This window comes from Monodelphis domestica, chromosome 3 (assembly GCF_027887165.1).
Source record: "Monodelphis domestica isolate mMonDom1 chromosome 3, mMonDom1.pri, whole genome shotgun sequence".
Lineage (NCBI taxonomy): Eukaryota > Metazoa > Chordata > Mammalia > Didelphimorphia > Didelphidae > Monodelphis > Monodelphis domestica.
In genome coordinates, this window is record NC_077229.1 from 524,477,014 (window position 1) to 524,499,008 (window position 21,995).

Consider the following 21,995-nt stretch of genomic DNA (forward strand, 5'->3'; position numbering starts at 1 on the left):
GGAAATTTTTCCCAACCCACTTTTTTTTTCTAGTGAAGTTTTGCTGTTAATTATTTCCTATTTTTCCTGTGTATAGCTTGCTTCAAATATATGTTTGCATGTTGTCTCCTTCATTTTATTTAAGTTTCTTGAGGAGGACTGCAGGATTGTGAAGAAATTAAAAGATAGAAATAAGATTACTGTTCAATTGAAAATCTGTTACCCTAAAAAAGAACTACATTTCCTGGGAGCCCACTGACTGCCTGTTGTTATGTACATCCTGTAGACAGGGGATATTAGATGGGGATGTGGAGGGTCCCACCTCTTTACTTCCTGTCTCGAACTTGGTGGTGGTAAAGCGGGTGTTTGAACTGGCTGATCAGCCATGGGCACGTGGTCTTTATTTTGTATCCTCTTTATTCCTTGATTTCTAATGATCATTTTATAAGTCCCTTAAATATAACATTTTTATTATTGACATTAATTTTAATTTTTACAATATGCATAGGGACAGATCTTGTAAATTCCTTAGTATAAGGAACCCAAAAGGAAACTCTATCAATGAGTGCAGCAAAGCACCTTTTCTGAAACTTACAGCCTGTAGATCATGGCGAATCTACTTCATGACTAAGGCAATGTCTAACACCAGATGTTTTTTTTCTAATTCTGAGGCTAACTGAATTATACATGGTACTCTCTCTCTCTCTTTTATGAGAGGATTTTTAAAAGAATCTTAAAATTAAAGCAGATATTATTATTGTTCCAAATCAGAGTCAGAGATGTATTATGTGAAGATATATAATTATATTTTATCCTATTATTTTATGCTAACCATCACTCTCCTATTTAAATAGTTGAGGCTTAGCTCTAAATACTGATATTTCTTATGCCAACATTTTAATGTAAATAATGACCAAGTTCTATTCTTCACTGACCACTACCTTTTCTGACTAAATCAAAACATTTCCTTACCTGTTTTTTGATGTAATTATAGTCACAAGGACTGAATTCATGGCTTTTATTTCCCTACAAAATTACACGTTGAAAATGACTAATATTAAATGAATAATATTATAATCAATTATTCTTCTTTGGTACCACTTCAGTGGTATTCTAGTGATTTTGTTCCCTCTTAGAGGTAAATAGAACCTAAGCAGTGTAGTTAACCTGATAATAAAATTGTTAATTATTGTCTTTATCAGCGGCTTCTCTTTTATATAGGTTTCTAGCAATTGTAAGTATTCCTTTGTCTGAATCTAAGAACAGGCTAAGCTTAGTCAATTTAGACAAAGCCAAATCTCAGACATAGCTTCTTATCAAGTTTCCAGGTATTATTCTATTAAAGGTTCCTGACTGGATAGAGGAAAACTTAGATAAAACTCAATCCAGAATTGTACCCATCCAGACTGTATCCATCAAAGCCCTCATGGAGACACTCTCACACATCTTTTGGAAGGAATAATTTAATAATGAATTATTTTTGAAGACATTTTAAAACAGAAGTATTGCTCAGAATAATTAACCACTTCCTAGTTTAGTAGTTTCCTTGTAAAGACACGAAAGAGATAGACTGCCAAAAATCCCTAAGCTATGCCATTCAAAGGTCATACCTGATGACAAGCCTCTATTAATATAACTTAACCTTCTGGTAGCTATGTTGGGAGCATCCTGCCTGGTGCTTTTGACCCTCCTGATGGCCCCTGTCTCATACTTCTCTCAGATTTCCCTTTTTTCACCCTGCATTTTAACTACAAATCCATCTGTTCATCATCAGCTTCTGACCTCTTTGTCCTTTACCTAGCTTGATGACTTCCAAAAAAATAAAAGAAAAAAATCCCTCCACTTAATTCCTTCCTGAATTCTATCCTGAACCAAGTCCATTTTGGACAGATTGTGCTCTCCTTTCTGTAAGAGACAAGATTTCATGGCCTCCTTTCAGTTACTGCATAAAGAAAACATATTATCATAACAATAGTTCTTCCAGATATTGGATCAGTTGTACCCTTTTTTCTATGAGTAAGATTATGGTCAATATATTGAAACATTTAATGGGTATCAAGTAGGAAAAATTAGTTTCTTGACTCAGTTCCAACTGCACATTAAATTAAACCCTATAGATGTTCTGGTGTTTACAAAGAATAGATGAAAAAAATGTTTTCATTGTCCAACCAAACTTAGTGGCTATCTTTTGGGCCATGTCCAAAGGCTTTTGAGGAGACCTTCTTGCTCAGCCACCCCGAGAATATAATAACCAAACTCTAGCAGATGTTCAAAGGCTATAAAGAAACTCAATAATTAACTAGCATGTTCTTTAGAAATACCAAGGTTGCTGCTTGGGTAGAATATATAAGTACATCAGATTCTATTTCCAAGAGCTAGTCTTTAAGGGTGTCTCTAGTCATTGGCTTTCTTCACATGAGTGAAGGAGCTACAGTCCAGGGTTATATAAGACTCATTTGAGAGGACAGGAAGATTGTCTTAATCTATTCATGGACTCAGTTGTGAGTCGTTGATAGAATTTCTCATGCAGTTTTTGTGTCTCCTATAGTGAATGTTTGTTGACTTGACTGCTTAGATAACAATTAAGATTTTTTTTCTTTTTGTTATCAGTGAAATGGAAAATTATTAAAGCATCTCAGAGATTTAGCCCAGGTGAATAACATCATTGTCTGGCAGGAGTATTTTCTTCATTAATATCATCAACATAAAATTGTACCAAAAGAGGGCAATTGGGTTCAAAATTGGTGTGATAATTAGGAGATGATTGGGAGAATTACATGAACTTATTTGGGCTATACATCAGTAAGAGTTATTCAATCAATCAGTCAACAAGTATTTATTAAGTGTACTCTATTGGTAGGATATTATGTTAAAAACTGGGAATATAAGTAGAAGTAGGAAAAGAAAAAAAAACAGTTCTTGCCCTGAAGGACCTAGGGTGAGAGGGGAGCACAACCAGCAGGACACTACAATAAGGAAAAAGGAGCAAGACAACAAAGGACCTCAACACCCCACATCTACTGTTCCAGGTTCTGAACCTAGGCCCAAGCCAACATCCAGATCCTGAGATCCTGCCGACACTAACAGCAGTGCAACCCAATACATACTCTGTAATGTTCTAAACAAACCTGTGGTGAGGTCCAGAATTGTATCCTGTGTAGTCTATGTAGTTTCTCTGATCTACATGAGCCCAAAGTGAGGTCAGAAGTCCTATATAGTAAGGAACTGAATCCCATTTGGGGCATTTTATGAAGCACTCTTGGTCAGTGTAGATCCAGAGCTGGGTCCTTGGATCCCTGGTGGGTATGGAATTAGAATCTGTTACCCCAAAAACTACAATTTCCAGCACCCCATGTTACGTGCAGATATAGAGAGGATATAAATTTGGTGTAGCCCTGCCTCTCACTATCTTGTCTTCCTGTTGGGGCTTTGGTAGAGCAGGCTTTTTAAACAGGCAAGGAGAACTTAGTCATAGGACCTTAATTTTGTTAAATAATTAGTTATTTTTATCTCTATTTCCTTTTCATTTCTTCTACTTCAAGTGATGATTAATAAACTTTATAAAATTAATACTTGGAGTTGCTGGATATTAATTTAAGTCCTACATGGGGGCAATCCCAGAGTGCTGGCCTTTGGGAGCCCTGGCCTGGATGACCCTTGTTAAATAGCTCAAGGCAAACCTCAGTGTAGGGCAATCCAGGTGTGCCTGACCTGATCAAGACCAGAGTAAGACCAAGAGGTACCCACCCAAGCCAGAGGCTAAAATTTGAGCCATCAGTGGTCTCAGGGGGTAATTGAATCAGTATTGGGTGGTGGAATTCAAAGCACCCATCCCATAGACTATCATACAACTCTAGACAAACTGACACTTGCATGAACCCAGAAATAAGGTTAAAGGTAGCAATGAGAAAGAACTGAAGTTTAAAAGAATGATCTATCCCCTCTGAGAACAGAGCCCTTAAAATAAAAGTGAAAGTCAAGAAACAGGGTGGGAAAATGAGCAAATTTTCAATGAAAAATATAAATTGATTTTAGATTCTGGAAGAGCTCAGAAAGGATTTCCAAAATTAATCAAGATAGGTGGAAGGAAAAGGGAGAAGAGAAATGAAAGAAATGCAAGAATAAATGGGCCAAATGGTAAAGGAGACTCAAAAGCTCATGGATAAAAATCATTTCTTAAAAATTTGTATTGAGGGACTTCCTGGTAAACATGGTGGCAGTGTAGACTCAGGATTCTTCCTCTCCTCACCAGCTACTGATATAGACTATCTCAAAAGGAAAAAAAAATCAACATAAACAAAGGGACTCTACAGTACGGTGCAGCATTGAAGGTTCTTGGGATTTGGGCATTTCCACACTATAAGGGTCTGAAATAGCTTCCACCAAAATGCAAGCTGATCAACTTTTCACCCACCCTGCCTAAAGAGTCAGAGTCAGAGCCAATATTCTAGAATCAATGAGTGAGTGAGGGGCACCTCTAGGTCCTTGGCAGCTTTCTAAGACCATGAAAGACCTACCCCTAAGATCAAATAGACCTGAGTCAAGCTCTCAGAGATAGCACAGAGAATGCCAGTAAACAGTAGAAGCTGCAGAGACTCAAGGGTGGCCTCAAGCAAAAACTGAGCTCCTTAGCTCCATACACAGAAAGCCTGCCCTCCTCACTCATGACTATAAAGGGAAGGAAAAACCACCATCGTGATGGCAAACAACACCCAGGAAAAACAACTTCCCAACACCAAGAAAAACAAGAAGAAGGCATTGACCCTGGATAATTTTATGGAGGAAAAATCCAGACTATAGAGGAAATAGCAGAAAAGGACATACAAATAAATTCATCCAAACTTTCCAAAAAACGGAAATTGGTCAAAACTCTTGAAGAATTGAAATTTGAGCTTATCAAAAAGATGAAAGGATTTTTGCAAGAAAAGTGGGAAGCAGTTAAAAATAAAATAATAATTTAAATGAAAGGAACTCCCAATTGGAGAAACAGCTGGAAGCTACAAAAAGCAAGATAGACCAAACAACAAAGGAAAATCAAAAGGGCCTGTTATGAATTTATTCTTGTTTATTCAAAATTTTATATAGCTAGATTTTGATACTTAGATTCTGATTTTGGTTTTTTTTCTCTTTCTTCCAAAAGTTTAACTTCCATTTAAAAACAAAACAAAACATGTGCTTTTGGCTTTTCCCCCTCTTTTGATAATTGACTCATATACCCCCATAACTCAACCATGCATCCTGAGCTGAACTGGGTGTTTCTCAATACCCACTTCAAGGGGGGATGTATTTCCATAAAAATCCAAGATATAAAATTTTTGTTCAAGAAAGATCTTGAAGGAAATAAGCTTGCTAATTCCTAAAATCCAGAGAATGAAGTGTTTGTAGAAAGATGCCTGAAATACCTACACTGCATCAGGAAGATCCAGAATTAACTTTGGGTGTGGTTGATTGAACTGAAAGTTGATTGAACATTTATTTTGAATGTACATTCTTGTATCAAAAGGGGACTGCCCTCTAATTGCTTTTTGTCAATGCACCCAGAAAAATATTGGTTTTGCTGTCTCTCTCTTCTATTCACCTCTTATCTCTAACTGTTGTAGTATCCTCTTAGAATGTAGAATTTTGTATGCACCTGTACTTAAAAGATTTAGAGCTATAAGATGAAGAGGTTTAGTGATCAATTGGGGAGACTAGTCTCCCAATCATCATCAAGGGGGGATTGTGAATTTTAGATTTACTCCACCCTGCTTAGTCTTTAGAATTTTAGCAACCAGGAATGTATATACCCCCACTTAAAGATTAAGTGTGGGGGAGGATGGTCTATGACCCGCGTGTGCTAGCAAGTGACAAATCAGAAAGAACTGGCTGATCCTCTGGGCTATCCAAAGTCAAGTTTAAGCCACCATTGGTACATGTGACATAGGAAGTAATGTAAAGAACTACCATCATATTTCTCTTCACTTCCTTTGAGAAGGCCTTTTGTGGACTTTGGCAATAGAACTTTAGTTGGAGGAGTTGGAAATGTGGGTCCTGAGACTGCTTCCCTTAGGGGAACACGTGGTGAGTGATAAGGCTGACTCCCCTTTCTCTTGACCTTTCTGAAGGCACTAGCCTCATTTTGGAGCAAACCTCCTGGCTGGAAGCTGAGCTAGATTTAATCTTCTGAGAAGGTCCCTTGGCTGAGGTCTCTGAACTCCCCCTGGCTCAGGTCAGGCTGGAGTAGAACTTTGCCTTTCTCTCTCTCACACTCATTCTTCATTTCTTCCTTCTATTCTAAATAAACCATAAAATTACATTCTGACTTGAATATTACATTATGATTTAGAATTTAAATATCTGGTGACCACTAAAATTATATTTAGTCTCCACCCTAAAATTTTACCCTTAACAATGGTTGGGGGCATAAAAACATGGCAAACAAGTGCAAAAAAGAAAAAAATAATAATCAATGCAACCTTTCCAGATCATAATGCAATAAAAATAATAATTACTAAAGGTACATGCAGAGCCAAATCAAAATTTATTTGGAAATTAAATAATATGGTTTTCCAAAATAAGTTAAAGAATAAATCATAGTAACAATTAATAATTTCATTGAAGAAAATGACAATGATGAGAGATCCTTTCAAAATCTTTGGGATACCACCAAAGTAGTACTCAGGGGAAAATTTATATCCTTGAGTTCAAACATTAACAAATTATGGAGGGCAGAGATCAACAAATTGGACATGTAAATTGAAAAACTTGAAATCGAACAAATTAAAAATTACCAAATGAAAACTAAATTAGAGATTCTAAAAATTAAAGGAGAAATTAATAAAATTGAAACTAAAATATCAATTAAATGAATAAATAAAACTAGATGCTGGTACTTTGAAAAAACAAATATAATAGATAAAGTACTGGTCAATCTAATTAAAAAAACAAATATAATAGATAAAGTACTGGTCAATCTAATAAAAAAAGGAAAGAAGAAAACCAAATTAATAGTATCAAAGATCAAAAGGGAGATCTCACCTCTAATGAAGAGGAAATTTAGGTAATCATTAAAAACTATTTTGCCTAATTATATGGAAACAAATATGGCAATCTAGGTGATATGGATGAATATTTACGAGAATATAAATTGCCTAGATTAACAGAAGAAGAAATAGAATACTTAAATAATCTTGTATCAGAAAAAGAAATTGAACAAGCCATCAAAGAACTCCCTAAGAAAAAATCTCCAGGGCCTGATGGATTCAAAAGTGAATTCTGTCAAATTTTCAAAAAACAACTAATCTTAATACTCTACAAACTACTTGACATAATAAGCAAAGGAGTTCTACCAAATTACTTTTATGATACAAATATGGTAATGATTCCAAAGACAGGCAGATCAAAAACAGAGAAAGAAAACTATAGACCAATCTCATTAATGAACATAGATGCAAAAATCTTAAATAGAATACTAGCAAAAAGACTCCAGCAAGTGATCATGAAGGTTATTCATTATGTTCAGGTGAGATTTTTACCAGGAATGCAAGGATGGTTCAATATTAGGAAAAACATCCACATAATTAATCATATCAACAAGCAAAGCAACAAAAATCACATGATTATCTCAATAGATGTAAAAAAAGCCTTTGACAAAAGACAACACTCATTCCTATTGAAAATGCTAGCAAGCATAGAAATAGAAGGGTTTTTCCCAAAAATAATAAATAATATATATCTAAAACCATCAGCAAACATCATCTGCAATGGGGACAAACTAGAAGCCTTTCCACTAAGATCAGGAGTGATAAAAGGATGCCCATTATCACCCCTATTATTTAACATAGTACTAGAAACACTAGCAGTAGCAGTTACAGAAGAAAAAGAAATTTAAGGTACTAAAATAGGCAATGAGGAGACCAAGCTATCACCCTTTGCAGATGATATGATAGTCTACTTACAGAATCCTTTAAGGGGGAGGAGAGGGAAAGAACATGACTTTGTAACCAAGGAAAAATATTCTAAATTGACTAATAAAAGTAACATTTTCAAAAAAATTTAAATTGGGCAACTAGACTCTAATGATATCATGATTCATCAAAAAAACATAGTATAACAAAATCAAAAGAACAGAAAAAAAACAAGAAAACATTAAATGTCTCATTAAAAAAATTAAAACAAGTAATAAACTAATTCAGAAAACTATCTAAGAGAATATTTAAGAATCATGGGACTACCTGAGAGCCATGATCAAAGAAAAAATATTGGATATCATAATATAAGAAATTTTGAAAGAAAACTGCCCTGAGACAAGAAGACTTTGTAAGATTAAAATTAATATCCAAATGCTCCATGTATTCTATAGAATATAATGACCTTATGAGACATCAAGCAAGAATAAAAGAAAATCAAAAGAATGAAGAAATATGAGAAAATGTGAAATGTCTCTTTAAAAGAAAAACTGACCTGGAAAATAGATCCAAGATAGACAATTTAAGAATTATTGGATAACCTTTAAGTCATGATAAAGAGAGAGAGAGAGAGGGAGGGAGGGAGGAAGGGAGAGAGAGGAGCTAAGGGGCTAGATATCACATTACAAGAAATTATCCAAGAACTGCCTTAATATTCTTGAATAAGAGAGTACAATACAAATTGAAAGAATCCACAGATTACTTCCTACAATAAGTCCCTAAATGACAAATTCTGGGAAGGTTATAATGAAGTTCAAGATCTCCCATACCAAGGAGAAAGTACTACAAGTAATTAGAAAAAAATAAATTCAAATATCATGAAGCCCCAGACAAGACTACACAGGATCTTGCAGCTACCACATTGAAGGACTAGAAGATTTGGAATGTGATATTCTAGAAAGTAAGGGAACTGGTTTACAACTGAGAATCATTTATTCATTAAAACGGATTATATTCTTTCAGGGGGAAATATGATCATTTCATAAAATAGATTTCCAAGCATTCATGAAAAATAGATCAGATTTAAATGGAAAAGTTGATGTCCAACTGGAAAAACTGGAGAGAAGCATACAAAGGCAAATAAGAAAGAGAAAAAAAAATTAAGGGCTAAAATAAGATCGAATTGTTTCTATTCCTATATGCAAAGATGATATCTTTAAATCTTAAAAAAATTGACATAATTATCATAGTAGTTAGAAGTATACATAGATGAGTCTGATAGTAAGCTTTTTAAGATGATATGAAAAAATAGAGGTGAAAAAGAGGATTATACTAAAGGAAATGGAAAGAAAGAAGTAAAATGGGGTAAATTAGATGACATAAAGAGGCACAGGGGGTGGAATTACTATCACAGTGGAGGGGATAATGAGGATTCATTGGGTATAGAAATCTATCTTACACTACAGAGAAGTAGGAAGGGAATCATAAAGGGGGTGGCTGGGAGGGGAATAATATAAGTGAGGGATTAATTGGGGGCCATTAAAATAGTGGGGGTGATTAGTAAAAAAGAGAAAGGGCAGGATTAAAGGAGGAAATCAAGATGGAGGGGAATACACAGATAGTAATCATAACTGTAAGCAAATGGGTTGAACTCAACCATAAAATAGAAGCAGATAACAAAGTGGATTAAAGACCAGAATCCTAACATATGTTGTTTAAAAGAAACATTTGAGGCAGGTAGATACACCCAGAATAAAGGGAAGAGGCAGGAGAAGAATCTACTGGCCTTCAATGAGACAAAAAAATAGAGGTAGCAATCATGTTCTCAAACAAATCTAAAAGAAATATAGATCTGCTTAAAAGAGATAAGGGAGGTAATTATATCTTGATAAAAGGCAGTATAGGCAATGAAGAAATATAAATACTAAACATATATGCATCAAATGGTATAGCATCCAGATTTTTAAAGGAGAAACTATAGAAGCTTAAGGAGGAAATGGACAGTGAAACTCTATTCGTGGGGGACCTCAACTTTCCCCTATCAGAAATAGTTAAATCTAACCAAAAATAAATAAGAAAGAACTAAACAAAGTGAATGAAATTTTAGAAAAGTTAGATTTAATAGATTTCTGGAGAACATTGAATAGGGATAAAAAGGAATATTCCTTCTTTTCAGTAGCACATGGTACATATATAAAAATTGATTATGTATGCATTAGGGCATAAAAACTTCACAATCAAATGCTGAAAAGCAGAAATAATAAATTCAACATTTTCAGATCATACTGCAATAAAAATTTTAATAAAGAAGAGCTCCTGGAAAGGCCAATTAAAATTAATTGAAAGCAAAATAATCCAATTCTTCAAAACTGGTGGGTCAAAGAAAAAATAATAGAAAAAATTACTAATTTAACTAAAAAGGACAACATTTCAAATTTTGGGATAGAGCTATACTAGTATTCAGGAAAAAATTTATATCTCTGAATGTTTAGAGCAATAAAATAGGGCAAGGGTGGGGGGTGTCAAGATCAATGAATTGGGAATGCAACTAAAGAAACAAAACTAGGAAAAAGAACAAATTTAAAATCTCCAATTATAAAGACAAAATTGGAAATTCTAAAAATCAAAGAAAAATTTAATAAACTTGAAAGTAAAAGAATTATTGGGATTCCGAACTGCAATGATAAAATTGAATGTCTTTATCATTACAGTCAGTAGCATTCTGCTACCAGGCTATAGAACTGAGGAAATAACATAAGATAGGGGGTCAGAGGGAAAAGAGTCTGGTACCCAACTCAACTCAATTCTGTTTTCCCAAAAATCACTTGTTGGAGAGACTTAGGGTGGCTAACTGTGAATTGCCTTGTGTTGTGATGGTTTAAGATCTAGCCCCGCAGGGAAACCATCTTCAGAATTTCAGAAGGAATCAGAAAGTGTGCAATAAGGAAAAATTATGTAGTAGAGGAAGACTGAAATTAAAAGGTGAGGAAAGAAACTCAAAGATTAAAATATATCAATAGGAAAAAAGCAAAATAAAACATTAACAGAACCAGGAAATGTGGTCATGAAATCTAGTAAAAAATGATTTAGGTCTCTATGAATATATACTAAAAACACAAAGGAAAATGACTTAACACTTGATGAGTCAGATGCATCTATGCAAATGAAGGAGATTATGGAACCAAAATGTGCTGTTTTTGAGTGAAAAAAAAAAGAAAATCTGAGAGCAAAATGCATATCCAACTCATCAGAAATAATTGATAGATTAGAAAAAACATGAATCTACAGTTGCAAGTCTCACCAAAGAAACAAAAGAGTGAACAATAGATTGGGAATTAAAATCCACAGAAGTGAAGGAAAATCAAAAAGAAAAGCAACAAGCGATAATATTAAAAGTAAACATTCTCTATTCAAGCAAAGCATGGATTTTTGAAGATAGAGTGTATAGCTTCAACCTGAGGATTATTGGCTCCCTAAGCCTCAGAGATCTAAACTACAATGACCCTAGGGAATTTGGAAGGTGTATGAGATCAGGAAGAGAAGGTTCCAGCACCCAGCTGGGCATGGAAGGTCCAAAAGTCTGAGAAATTAATTGAAAAAAAAAAAAGAAAAGAAAAAACAACTTCTTGGAACTTCTAAACATGCTACTCATGCTTTTGTCCTATCAGGCAGGTACTGCTGTCCATTCCTGGGGCTTCCTTAGCTTCCATTTATAAAAGTTTTAGTAAAATTTCTGATAGCAATCTCTTCTGTTATCCTCATTACTATTCATTTACCAACCAGTTCCATGTTCATGAAGCGGCTCAGCAGATGAAATGTGACCAAACAAAGGAGCCCCAAGCACTGTATAGTCAAATGACTGTGACATCTTCAGCTCTAATAAAGAACCACAATCTGCAGAAAATGTTTGATGTTTACCTTTGAGACGTAATTAATATTCTCATTCAAAAACTTTCCACATGATTAAACACGTGATTTTTAAGTCATCCTTACACAGTCCAATTACTGTAGCACCATTTGTTTGATCGGCGTATAAATGTTACTGTGCCTATTCATGCACAGTGGAGACGTTTCCCTACACTCGGGTCATCTGCCTTCTTTTCTCCCACCACTGATTTGATGGCTAGCAGAATGGCTGCTTTATTGTGTAGACAAATGACCGGTTAGGAGCAGTGAGAACAAGGAAGGCTTAAGACAGAAGAGGCGTCCCAGTGGACATACTCCACCTAAGATGGACCTTGTAAAAGCCAACCTTTATTTCAACGTTTCTCGCCTCCCTGTAGAACAGAAAGGCTTCACTGAGAGTTGCTCGCAAGGCTGCCCCATGCCTCTTGATGTCCTCCCTTCCCAGGTGCAGGTGCCTCTAGGGAGCCAGGAAAGGTTTCCCAACAAGTGAAGTCTAGACCCCATCAGGATCCCACTCTCACACCCACGGAAATTGATCAAATCTACTCAATTACACTCTTCCAAGCCCCCCTTGTCTCTTTCCTTCTTGTCTGTTTTCTTAGAATCGATAGCACAGTCGGATCCACAGAATAATGGGGATGGGATATTCTACAGTCCTTGGCCCATCTGGTCACTGAGGAAGACAGCAACACGGGCTTCTCATTGATCTGTGAGACACATGCTGCTACGCAGAGGTGACCTCCAAGCCTCCACCTGGCCCTTCCATACAGGAAATCTCCCTCCATAGTCTCCTCACACAGAAACGAAAACAACTTTTACACCAAAGCATATCCATCTTTGTTTTTAATTAAGAGTCTCTGCCTCTCTGGGATTAAATAGTGTTGTGCAAGCAAAAGAAGGTCATGAATTCTGTGGGTCAGAGAACAGGTTTTATGTAAATTCCTTCCTTAAAGCACTGGAAAGCCTCCACATTTTATAGTAGAGTAATTAAAGTTCGCTATTTTGTAAAATCCCACATATGCATCCTTTGAAGAAATTTCTTGGTATTAGTGGTATGTTATTTTTATTAGCAAAGCTGACTAAAGTTGCTTGGAAGATTAGTATTTCCCAAGGTGGCTTTGCTAGGTAGACTATTGATTTCTATTTAATTGGTTAAAGTTGATTACATAGACTATATGTTTACATTTTTAATTGGTTAATGAAGAATTATAACAAAGAGATTCTTAAACAAATCCACAATATTCTTCTGACTTTCTTGTTTGTCTTTTATAAGATGCATTTTAAAATTATTTAAATAAGATTTGTGATCTTTTCAAAGCTGAAAATTATATAAATTCCTAGAATTTAATTTTTTTCTTGTTAGTATTAGTTATTTAGTGTTGGTTACTGTTATTTTTACTTATTTTAGAGAAATACATTAGTTCAGGGAGGTGTTGTGGTTTTTCGTGTTTTTTTTTTTTAGTGGGAGTTTTTTCCCCCTAGCACTGAAAAAATGTCTTCATCAAAGTTCCTTAATCACAACTCTGCTGTGAAAAATGTATCACAACCCTTCACTACCTCAGATGGATTTGTCTGACCATAACAGTTTCCATGGACTCATGAGCCTACACTACACAGAGGTTGCCTTACCTGATATTTCCATCTATTTCCACCTAACCTTGTTTTATAGGGTTTCATTATCTGCAATAGAATTAGGCAGAAATGAGAGCTTTCATGATAAGACTTTTCCTTTTTTTTAATTAAAAGTTCTTTCCCCTGTAGGATTGAAGAATGGCAAGCAAGTGAACATGAATTCATTGATTTAATGGGTTAGGACTGTGGTGGTGAACCTATGACATGTGTACCAAAGACGGCATGCAGAGGGGCAATGGCTATCCCCAGCAGAGTTAGTTACCAGAAAGGTAGAGGTACATGAGCTGAGCTGCTCCCTTTGCCCTCTCTCTACCATGTTTCCCCACCCCTCTGTGCTGAGTGCTCAGGCCAAGCCCCTCCTTGTCCCCCTCCCCTGTCTGGGACTCCAGGTAGCAGGGGTCCTGGTCCCACCCCCAAAAGATCTCCACTTCCTTCCTTTCCAGCCATCCACCAGGCTGGGGGTGACTCTACCCCCCCCCCAAAGATTCACTGCCCTCCTTCTGCTCCTTGCTCCCACCACAACATAGGTCACAGCCCAGTAGGCAACCCCACTCTCAGCACTGTGATCCAATCAGGGTTGCACCCTTGTTATCCAAATATAAGCAGCCTAAACGGCACCACGGTGGCACCTCTGTGACAGAGCCAAGCTGAGACCATGTTGGGCTGCATTAGCATTGGACTCAACAAGGACCTACGCTCTGTGTCACAATTAGAAGCTGCCTTCCTCCACCTGCCCACCCCTTCCCGAGCCTACTAACCTTCTCTGGCTGAGCAAAGCCAGCAGCAGACCCTTGGCTGGGCCCTGGCATGACTGGATGGAGCAGCAGGTCCCCATGGCAGCAGGAGGCAGCTTTCTCCTGGGCTCCAGCAGGTTGGCTGCCTGGCCTCCACCTCTGAACGCAGGTTTGGGGGGCACACTCGGGGGTGGGGCATGGCATGTCCTCTGGGGAGGGCCAGGGAAGGCATGCCATTGCTAAAAGGTTCTAAAAGGTTTGCCATCACTAGGCTAGGAATGTACTACATTGTTTGGGGAGTCCAAGAGTAGCTTCTCTTCAAGAAAGAGCAAAGGACAGAGCAAGGGATTGAGAGTCAGACCTGCAGATGGGAGGTCTTGGGTTTGGATCTGATATCAGATACTTCCTGGCTGTGTGACCCTGGACAAGTCACTTAACGCCCATTGCCTAGCCCTGACCACTCTTCTGCCTTTGAACCCATACCCAATATGGATTCTAAGATGGAAGATGAGGGGTTTAAAAAAAAGAAAAGAAAAGATGAAGGATCTTAGCATGCAAGATGAAATCTACATTCCTTAGCTAGCCTTTCATGATGTTCTTAAATGATTCTGTTTCCCTGATCTTCCATTCCTCTTCTGTAGGTCCTCTGATCCGGAGTCAAACTCATCCTCCCACTCTCCCCTGACCTCAAGTTCCCCCTCTCAGCCTCCAGAATTGTTCTTGATTAAACCAACCTGAAGTAATCTCGTCATTCTCTGGATCTTAAAGGATTTACTCCCTGAGTCTCCTGATTTCAGGACTGATGTTTGGAGGCACAACTCCAGACAATAATGTGTCTGTGTGTTGTGTGCCTGCATATGGGTGTGCTCAGCCTGCACATAGGAATGGAAGGGCAGCAGATAGTGTGCATTCCTGAGATGGATAAAATAGACAACTCAGTAACAGGAAGCAAACTGCTAAGAAAAGAAGATAATCAATGAGAAATAAAGCCTCTGCCATCCAGGATGACTTTTAGATCACAAATACTTCTCAGTAGTTCTTGCATGCATGCAGGGATTAAACTGGCAGTGAATATGCTTGTGACTTGCACTATCTACAGATATTCACATTCTCTGTTCTGCCCTCCCATAGCAGACATCTTTTTTAACAAAGTCTCTCTGGCATAGAGAATAGGAGATCTTGTTACATAATTAGTTGATATTTATAAAAATTTTAATCTACTAGAACAAAAATGCAGCCTTGAATGCTTTTGTTCAACGAAGTGTTCTACATCAACTCATTTAAGTTATTGACAATTATGATAGATAAGGCTTCAATGCTAACAACTATTTTCAATACAAGAAAATCTAGTGGTGTTTCTGATTGCCAGTGTTTTAGGTTCCCATCCATCTTGATCTTTAGTTAGCAAGTTTTCTTAAAGTGAAAAAATTTTGGAGCAAACATATATACTGAGACTAAAATATTAAATTTATTTTTGTTTAATGTGGACAAAGTGTTTCCCAAATAATAGCCCTATGAGGTAGATAGTACAACATAATTTTATTATATTCAATTAAAAGCTAAGGAAATCAGGCTTGGAAGGGGAAGAAGGTTAAGTGATGTACACAGTGATGGACTGAATCCAAATCATCTGACACAATATCGCTTACCTCCTAAAGATGTAGGATTAAGTATATTATGTAGTCTAGGCATGGTCCCTCATTCCATTCATTGGAGTACCAGGTCAGAGAGATTCACATTATGGTAGAGACACATACATAATTAACCCCAGACAAATTAAAATGAAAAAAAAAATTTAAAAACTTTTTTTATTAAATGTAGATAAGCTCATATGTCTGGACATCAGAAGGCTCCAATAGTAAAGACCCTGTGAAATTGTGGCCTATAAAGGAACCTTTGAGCATCACTAATTCAATTGCAGATCACTCCTCAGGATGTAACTTAGAGACTCTCAACAGGGATTCAACTCACCTCATATATTCAAGATGGTGACTACCTAGTTGAATATGTATTGATGGTTCTGCTGATAAAGTTCAGAGAATTAGAAACAGTAAAGCTGAAAGTAAACTATTTGTTCACTTTATCTTTTTTTAAATAAAATCTTCTATAAATACCATTTATCTTTATACCTAATTTTTAATCAGAATAATTATGCTAAATGAAAGTCAGGTCTTTTATTTAGCATGATTATTCTGATCATTAACCATAACCAATTTTTATTTTATAATTTGTGAGATTATTTTTGTTGAATGCATAAAATAGAGTATATTGGAAAGAAATATTCAAAAAGTCACCATTTCAGCCAGTTTGGGTAAAGGGAGAAGGTCTTAACCTACAATTTCATCAATACTGAGAATGTCCAATGAGGAATTTATCCCATGCAGATCAGCAACTTTATAATTTATAATCTTAGAGAGTTGCCTGGGGCATTGGAAGGTTAATTGACTTGCTCACAGTCACTTTTGATGATATCTTCCAGACACCAAAGTTTGCCTTCTATCCACCAGATAACAATGTCCTAATTTTATATAACAGAGATATGGATAAATGGAAATGGATTTTTTAAATTTCATAATTAGTCATATTAAGCTCATATAAATAAAATCTAGAGTGCTGAAGTTATGCCATTCTTTATAACCTCATTTGTCTGTCATTTCTGTACAGAAGAATTGACCATCTCCATACCATAAAAATTATGCCTATTTTCCAGGGCACTTTAGAAATATGTGGTCTCACTAGACTTTGAGAGATATAAACCTCCAGGCAAAATGCATTAACCATGAAATGAACAGGAGAACTGATTTAAATATGACACTCTAAGTTATTCCTTCAAAACCTCTGAAAAAAAAAATGTATTACTTAACATTTGGGATCCAGATCTTAGATAAGCTAAAAAGTAATTTTGTAACTAGGAGAAAATCTAAATCTAAGTGAGAAAAAAAAATATTAACAAAATTTGAAGTGGATATTGCCCTAAAAAGAACTTTGATTCCACCCACTAATTTAAATGTTTTATAGACATTCATTAACATAATTATTGATTTCATTGTATTATTATTCATTTATTGATTATTTATTAAGTTTCTAAAATATATCTGGGCATGCTAAACATGTGGGTGTATCTTCATGAAACTGTGTAATGCTCTGAGGTTGAAAATATTCTTCTTCCTCTCCAAAAATGCTTTTCAGGGTATTTATTGGGGGTATTTTGAAGAGATGAGTCTTCATCTACATCCTGATGAACACAAATGAATTCTATGAGAAGAGAAGGGAGTTCTATTTAGAAATAAGGACTGGTCAGTGAGAGGCATGTGATTGGAGAAGTGCACTTTATTAGGAATAGAGAAAGTCTAGTTTTGCTACAACATATAATCTGGAAAAGGGATCAATGTAGGGTAACTATTAAGATTGGCTGGGGCTTAGGTTATGAATAACTTCAAAAGCTAAACAAAAGAGTTTACATTTTTATATTAGAGGCAACTGAGAGCCACTGGCATTTATTGAATAGGACAGAGACATAATCAGAGCTGCATTTCATTAAATATTTTAACAGCTACATCTCTGGAGGGTAAACTAGTATAAAGATACTCTTGACTTTTTGTAAAAATTTTTCCTTAGCTTGGAAGCTCTTAAATTTGTCAATTACATTCCTGTAGAGGGTGTTCTATGAATTCTTTCAATGTCTACTTTGTCCTCTTGTTCAAGAACATCAGAGTAGTTTTCTTGGATAATTTCTTGAAGTATGATGTTAAGGTTTCTGTTTATTTCTGGATTTTCATGTAGACAAACAATTCTCAAATTGTCTCTTCTATACCTGGTTTCTTGGTCAGTCATCTTCTCAGTGAGATATTTCATGTTTCTTTCTATTTTTTCCAATCTTTTGACTTTGCTTTATTAATTCTTGCTGTTTTGTGAGACAATTGATTCTAATTGTCTGATTCTGGTTTTTAAAGACTGCTTTCTGCTATAATCTTTTGATTTTCCTTTTTGGTTTATTCTGTACTGCTTTTCATGGCTTCCAGCTGTTTAATTTTGGTCTCTAATTTATTTATAATTTCATTTGATTTCTGGACTTCTTTCTCCAATTGGGAGTTCCTGTCTTTTAAACTGTTATTTTCTTTTTGAAGTATTTCCTACTTTTCTTGCCAAAACTCTTCCATCTTTTTCATAAGTTCCAATTTAAATTCTTCAAGAGCTTGTGCCCAATTTCCATTTTGGGGGGAAGTTTTGGATGCATTTATTTATTCATCTTCTTCTGCTACTTACTCTATAGTCTGGGTTTTTCCTCCATAAAAATTATCCAGGGTCAAATCTTTCTTCTTGTTCTTCTTGGTGTGGGAAAGTTGTTTTTCCTGGGCATTTTTTTGCCATCACTATGCTGGTTTTTCCTTCCCTTTCCAGTCATAAGTCTAAATGAAAAGGTCAGGCTTTCTGTGTATGGAGTTAAGGAATGAGGTTTTTGCCTGAGGCCACCTATCTAGTCTCTGGAGCTTCTACTGTTTGCAACCCTTCTCTGAGCTATCTCTTCACCCAAGGTCTACTCTCTTTTGCCTGTTGGGGTCTCAAGTCTATCTGCTCTCAGGGGTAAGTCTTTGATGTTCTTAGTCAGGTGCCAATGACCTAGGGGTGCCCCTCATTCACTCACTGATTCTAGCGCACACTGGCTCTGAGTCTAGCACCCTGGCTCCATAGGTGGGGTGGTGGAGGGTTGATCAGCTTGTGTTTTGCTAGAAGCTATTTCACCCCCTTATAGTGTGGAAATGCCCAAATCCCAGGTACCTTCAATGCTGCACCCTAGTGTGGAGTCCCTTTGTTCATATGAATTCATTGTTTTTTGGACTTTTGTGGTAGTCTATATCAGTAGTTGATGAGGAGAGGTAGATTCCTACATCTAAGCCTCAGCCATGTTTACCCGGATGTCGTAAAGATACACTTGCAACATGAAAACTGATTAAAAGGCCATTATAGTAGCTTGGGTGAGAAGTGATGAAGACCTGAATTAAGGTGGTGGCTATTTTATTTAGAAAGAAAGAATCTAACATGGAAGGTACTGTTGAGAATAAAATAGCAATTTTTTGGCTACTATTTGAATATATGGGGTTAAGAAACTAAAAAGTTGAGGATTATATTGAGGATACAAAGCTGGGAGATTGGAAGAATGTGTATTTTATAGAAATTGGAAAGTTTAGAGAATAAAAGGTGGAATTTCAGGAAAAAATAAGGATTTCTATTTTGGACACATTGAATTTGTGATGTTTCAATGACATCTTAAGGTGAAATGTACAGTAGGTAGTTGTTAATATGGTTAATATGGTTTAATATGGTAATTAGAGTTTAGGAAAAAAACTATATCTATATGTGGGCAATAATAAAATTTATGGAATTGGATGAGATTATGTTGAGAGAGAGGACAAGTAGACCTAGGATAGAGCTTTGGAGAGTACAAGGAGGCATGATTAGGATAATGAACAGGGACTCAATTTTATTTAATAGATAGATAGATAGATAGATAGATGGATGGATAGATAGATAGATAGATGATAGAAAGATAGAAAGATAGATAGATAGATAGATAGATAGATAGATAGATAGATAGATGATAGATAGATAGATGGAGATAGAAAGATATTTTTATGCTACAGGGAACTGGGGGCCAAAAAGACTGAGTTAGAAGAATGAGTAATAAGTAGTATCTAAGACAAAAAAAAATTAGATGTTCTGATATGTGTATAGATAATAGTGCTGCTATGATTACATTTGATATTGTTCACCACTTTCTCTGGGATTCTCTCCTCTCTGGGTTTTTATAACAATACTTTCTCCTTTTATTCCTACCTATCTGCTTATTTTCTTGGTTCTCTTGGAGCACTCCCAAACCTTACCATCTAGGGTGCCATTGCATAAGCTTCTTCTCAGTCCTACTTCCATTTCCTACAGATCCCTGTCATTGTCACCTGACCTCCAATAGAGCCTATGAATCTTGAGGGTCTTGCCTCATTCTGCCACTGCACTCTTAGCACTTTGAGGCCTTGGGGCAGCTAGATGGCTCGGTGGCTAGAGAGCCAGGCCTGATGATGGGAGGTCCTGGATTCAAATATGACCTTTGGCATATCCTAGCTATGTGGCACTGGGCAAGTCCCTGAACTCCAATTGCCTCATTGTTACCATTCTTCTGACTAGGAATTGATCCTTAGCATCAAATCTAAGAAACAAAAAAGTTAAAAAGGAATTTTGACTCTAGCTCTGATACCTTTGTAAATTGTCTCCCCATTTAGACAATTCCTGTAAGAAAAGGGACTATCCTGATTTTTCTATTTGTATCTGGAACATTTAGAGATCTAAAATATTTTATTTTAATTTAATTTAATTTAATTTATTTATTCATCCACTCATTTTTTTCTTTCTGTCTGATTGTTCGTTCTTAGTTTCTTTTGCTGGATTAGCATACATTTCCCTCCCTTTTAAGAAATGTTTTACCCAAAGGATCTCTCTTGCTGTTTTTCTTTTCTCTTCTCTCTGCCTTCTTTTCTCTTGGTAATCTCATCAGATCCCTTGGATCCCGATAGCATGTCTATGACAACTCCCACATTTCTGTATCTAATTCAAGTTTCTCTTCTAAACTCCAGTCCCCAATAACAAGATCTCTATTAAATATCTACACTGAGATGGTCCATAGGTATCTCTGTTAAAGGAACAACATCTTTCCAGTCTTCTGATCCATTTTCCCATAGTCATCTTAGACTCTATCCTTCCTCACATCACTATCCAACAATTTGTTTAATCTCATTATTTCCACCTCATATATACATTTCCTTCTCTCTGTTTACATCTAGACACTGCCCTAATTATTATTACTTCTAGTGTAGAATATTAATATAGCCTCCTAGTTGTTTCCCAGCCTTAATTCTCTACCCACTAGAATCAGTCCTTTACTCTGTGGACAACTGGTCTTCCTAAAACATAGTTCTATTTTATTATTCCCTGGTTCAATAAACTCTAGGAGTCTGATAAAATGGTGAATCAAATACAAATTACTCTATTAAGCAATGTGAAAGAGAATTTTTTATCTTCACTAAATCAATCAAGTAATTGGAGTGGTCCACCCTTTCACTTAATCAGTCAGGAACTGGAGGATCCTTTTGATAAAAGTTCATACCCTCAGAGGACAGGAGGTAAAGCTTCCTGCCAGGAAAATTAAGAAACTTTGATTGATTCCTGAGATGTAACCGGGAGAAATCTGATGGGTGGAGGAAACTGTGTATAAGTGTGAGCCTCTGGGACCCTTGGGGTCTTATCAGGCTTTTGGTGTCTTAGTCTTTTGACCACTCAGTCTTTGCACCTCAGCCTCATGTTCACTCATGGTCTTTTCTGGTTCAGTCTGGTATGACTCATCTTGATAAGGCATTGAATTCTACCTTGGATTTGGCATTGGTGGCTTGAGGAGTTTAGCTTTGGTGACTCCATTGGGTTAAAGTCTCCCTGACCTAGAGAAGCTGGCTATTTGACTTTTCTTCTGTCTTTGGTGGGATGCTCTCCTCAGTCTGGAGTCACTCAGATCTGGACTTAGGGTATTTAGCTGGGCAATATTTTCTACTTCCTTCCTACATTTCCCCCTTTAATATATCTGCTTTGTTGTAATAAAGCTACTAACGCTACTAAAAGCCTCTTGACTTATAAGGTTAATTTTTATAAATGGTGACTACAAAAATTTTTTAAATTCTAATATTGTCAACCCCATTTAAATTATTACAGCTATTAAAACCTGAACACCCTAAGTCCAACCTTCTTTCCTAACTTCATTATATATTACTCTGTTTTCATTTTCAATTCTCTAGTTTACTTGGCCTTCTTGCTCCTC